The sequence below is a fragment of the Sturnira hondurensis genome, unplaced genomic scaffold (genome assembly GCF_014824575.4).
Source record: "Sturnira hondurensis isolate 20B ecotype Veracruz unplaced genomic scaffold, ASM1482457v3 Scaffold0015596, whole genome shotgun sequence".
NCBI lineage: Eukaryota > Metazoa > Chordata > Mammalia > Chiroptera > Phyllostomidae > Sturnira > Sturnira hondurensis.
Genome location: NW_028088227.1, coordinates 3,853,105 through 3,857,780, shown reverse-complemented (window position 1 = coordinate 3,857,780; position 4,676 = coordinate 3,853,105). Strand labels below are relative to the sequence as shown.

General features: G+C 35.0%; 1 pseudogene; it reads right to left on the bottom strand.

Moving 5' to 3' along the window:
• Window positions 1-377: 377 nt before the first annotated feature.
• LOC119000343 (golgin subfamily A member 7-like) lies at window positions 378-4,345 on the bottom strand (annotated as a pseudogene).
• Between the last annotated feature and the right edge of the window lie 331 nt (window positions 4,346-4,676).

The window sequence follows — 4,676 nt, the reverse complement described above, 5'->3', positions numbered from 1 at the left end:
ACTGCTTCATTAGAAATAATTTCTATAATAAAACAAATAACAATGAAGAGAGCCATTGGTACTGGTGGCAGATAAGAAATAAACTGCGTTGGGCTGGCCAACTACATATTTCACTAATAGCTTTGAATAAAAAAAGTGAAATGCTTCATTGTGTTTTCTCAGAAAGTAACAAAAAGGTTATAGAGTCCTATACAATTTGGAGACAGAGTGGATGCTGAGGCGACTAGAGGTGACTCCAGGTGTGGAATTTTAGAAAGTTAGTCCTTGGAGTAAAGGGCACCATGGCTCTTCCAGCAGATATAAAAGAATGATGCTCTGCGATTGGCCAGTGGATAGATGAAGGCCCCAATGAGAACTAGGCTCTTTAACTCCATGACTTATCTTCCACTGCTCTTCCCTCTGTCTTCATAAATGGGAATTTCAGTAACTCGAAGTCCTCTCTCAATGGGATCTGTCAAGAGGAAGACTTGGAGAGCATGTATCTTCTCAGTCTGCTCTTGAATATATCTGGAGGTTTTCTTCAGAACCTTCTCGTAATGAGCTTCCATGCACAGGAAGGTAGTGTACGCGGTTAAACAAGCCAAACAGCCTTCAAGATATGACTGACTCCCAAGTTTCTCTGCTTCTGCATAAAGGTTATTTAGAGTTGGAGCTGTTTCTTCAAGATGCTGCCTATCAATCTGGTTCTTCAGCTTCGAGAGGAACTTGGTCTGTAACCGGCAGCATGCACCGCTGCTGTAGTCTCGCTGATGAATACCTTGCCAAACTCCAGCGCCTGCTGCCGCCTCCTGGTGAGGCCCGGACCAGCCCACTCCAGGCTAGGACCCACCTTCTTCTCTGGCCGAAAAGTGACACTGCAGTGGCTGCCTCGGCACAGTGACAAGCACCACTGGTGCTGCCAGGCCGAGGGCAATAACTAGAATTCTTGACTAAGATATGGAAGCAATACTAGAGTGGTATATTCTTTTATTACTTTTTTAAAATTTTAAATATTTTATTCATCTTTTAGAGAGAGAGAGGAATGGAGAAAGAGGAGAGAAACAGGGATGTGTGGGAGAAACTTTGATTCCTTGCCACTCCTATATGCCCTGACTGGGGACTGAACCTGCAGCCCGGGCATGTGTCCTAACTGGGAATTGAACCAGCCACCTTTTGCTTTGCAGGACAATGCCCAACCAAATGAGCCACACTGGCTGGGGAGAGAATATAGAAATATTCTCTTTCTAATTGGGTCTTAGAAATGTATTCCTTAACAGTTATCTGTGGATTCCAATAATAAAATTATCTGAAAAGGAAATGAGTAAAACAAGTCTATTACATAGATCTTGGACCCTCCATTCTATCTTAAGATTAATAAGGGGAAGCTCATAAAAATGAAAACAATTTGAATTTTTCTTAGTTTATTTCCAAATTTATTTTATAGGTTTAATATCAAAATTACTAAAATTTCTATTAATATTGCCTATTATTAAGTATTTGCAAGTAAATCAATACTAGGTTCTTCTATATAATATTTTTTCTACTGAGTCATAAGATATTAACATAAGGTATGTGTGGGCATGAATATGTACCTGTTTTGGTGTTAATGATTAACAACATTAACACATTAAAAATGTTTGAAGACATTTTCTTATTTTCTATCCAACTCTAATAAATTATTTAATAAAACTCCATAAAATAATTTTATCAATTATTTTAACACAATTTTAGAAAATCTCATTATATCTTCTCCTTTCTTATTTTCAATCTTCCTTTCAAATACAGGGGTGGGAAAAAGTAGGATTACAGTTATGAAACATATAAATAATATATAATTAATAAATAATAATACGAGAATAAATTCTGTTTCATGTGTACCTACAACTGTAAACCTACTTTTGCTCAGCTCTCTTTATCTTTCCTCCATACTATAAACAAAATGGGTATACCTAAACTGTCATAAATTATCGCATTGTTTTAATCTAAATAGCTTCTTCTAAACCTTAGCTGATGGTTCGGGGAATCAGCACTAACACATTATGCCATCTTGAAAGAACAACCCATTAATATATTGAGCAAGATCGTCCCAGAAACATGTAATAGAAGCTTTTGGGGGGGGGGTGTTGCAGCTATCAAACTCTGTAAAAGGTTGTTTTTTTTACATAAGTATTTCTGTGTTACAGGACATTCAAATCATGTAACCATTAAACACATTTTGCAAAAGAATGCTAGGTTCACATGGTGTTATAGATCTTAAATGACTTATTTTGGAGAGACTGTGCAGGGCCCAATTAGATATGAATTTCAACACCTTATGATATCAGAATTATCCTTCACTGATTGCACCTGGCTATCCTTCACTGAATATTTATCATCTAAAAATGTATACCAGGGGAAATAATCACTGTAGTGTCTCTGATGCTAAAAAATTAAATATACTTGAAGTGGGATGAACTTTGTTTTCTGTAATTGATGTTTGTTGTTGTTGGACCGATAAATCATTTACAGTTACTTTGTTATTAGTCTCATGTACTATTTAGGTTTTAAATAATTAAGACACCCCATTGTATTTCTATTACAATACTAATTTTGAAATTTTTCTCATGATCCTGCAATTAACCTAACTCTCACTTTGCATACACAAATCAAATAATTACTGCTGTTTTTTCCTTAATTAAATATTTCCCTGAATACATATTATTTTATTGTATTTATTAATGTTATCAAGATATAGTGCATTAGAGGAAAACATAATTATAAAATAAATGTATTTATAATTATACAAGTTAATACCTGCCATATACTTCTAGATATACTGATATTTTATAATTTACAACTGTAAATTTACAGATTTATCATCTGTATAATTTAGACATTCTTGCCTGCAGCATGAATTCATACAATTCATCCTTTGGGCCTGACAAAGGGTAGTCATTTCCTTATAAAGAAGTTTAATATTTATACTGTCAATGTTATTGCATAATTATTTTATTTGAAGTATAATTGATAAGAAGTCATAGATTTTAAAGGCTAAGATTAATGATATCTGACTGGGCATAATTATTTCTGTAATTTCTTTTTTCATTCTGCAGTGAGGACCTTTCTCATACTAGTAGCTATTCTTTTCCTTAAAAGGCCTAATGTTAGAAAATATGGGTTTTGTTAGTGATTCAAAATTTATCTCAAGATCAAAATTCTGAATGTGCCTGTGTGAGCTATTATGATTAGGTTGAGAAAGATATTTGAAGTGTTATAATAATTCTTCTTGCAAAATTAATTCAATTCTTTCCAAATGCTTTTACTCTAAAATTAAATTTTAATATAACATTTTTTATAAAATGTTTAAGGCTTAGTGAAGTCAAATGATCTTGGTATAATGGTTAGCAAATCATGCATTATAGTTTGATAAGAGATATAGAAGGAGGTAATTACTAAAAATATATATTATACACATTTTACATAAACGTATATAGTACTTTCAATTGCTCTTATTTTTTGTTGTTGTTAATGAATTTGCAAAAATGTCTTGTTGGGAAACAAATCTGATAAATGAAAGTGTTTGCTAACTACAGAAAGACAGCTGTTAGGTGATATCTCAAACAATAAGGCGGAGAGATGACATATTGTGGAGCTGCACCTGATGCCATGTCATTTATTTTAACCAGTGTCACCTCAATCAGTGAAATAAAAGAGGAAAAAATGTCATCTTTTCAACAACAAATGTAGTTATACCCTTGCAAAAGTAGAAAATTCTAATGAGTGAAATAATGTCTAACCTTACCACCTGCAGGTGTCTACCTTCCATGCACACACACAGAATTACATGCTGGATGGTAGAACTGTTAGATGAGCTAGCTGAGATTTTATCTGTTTGGGGAACCGTCTACACATTGTCTTCAAGACTGATTTTCTTTGACATATAAGTGGTAACAGCTGTTTTAGTCAAAACTTTGACCACAGAAAACCACGGTTATCTTAATTGAAAAATGAAAGGATTGAACTGGAATTAGGGAGTCACACACTCACTGGGAATCTGGGGAAAAAGACTTGGAAAGGAGAACACAAGGCTTTTGAACCAGGACCGGTATTGGGCCACAACAATGTCCTGTGGATGAGTATTTACTCATACATGTTATTTGTATGTTTAATGTAATCACTTTGAATACTTTTCATTTAATACCTCCTGCATTCATTTCACTTTCAAAATTAAACAGCAACAGTAGACATCTTAACTGATACTCATCTAACCTACTCACAAGAGTAAGGACTGGAAACCTTCAAAACTATAGTCTCTGGCACGCCAGGGAGTCTGGATGGATGGTCGCTCCATGTCGTCCCTGAACACATCTGCTCCAGTGCTTACCATGTCTAAGCATATGAATCATGAGCCTTCACATTGCATTTGTTGAAGCTCAAATCACCAGTGTAAACCATAGGTGAAGATAGGGTTTTTAGGAGGCAAAAAGTTTAAATAAAGTTTTAAGGGTGGAGTCCTAACAAAAGATTGTTGACTTTTTGAGAAGAGGAAAGAGAGCTTTCTGTTTTTCTTCCCATGCACTCTCACTTAGAGGTCAAGTGAGTGTAGAGAGGAAGTGGCTGTCTGCAAGCCAGGAAGAGAGCTCTCACCAGCGAATTGATTCACTGCCGTCTACCTTGATGTTGAACATTGCACCTCAAGAAGTGTGAGACAGCACGTT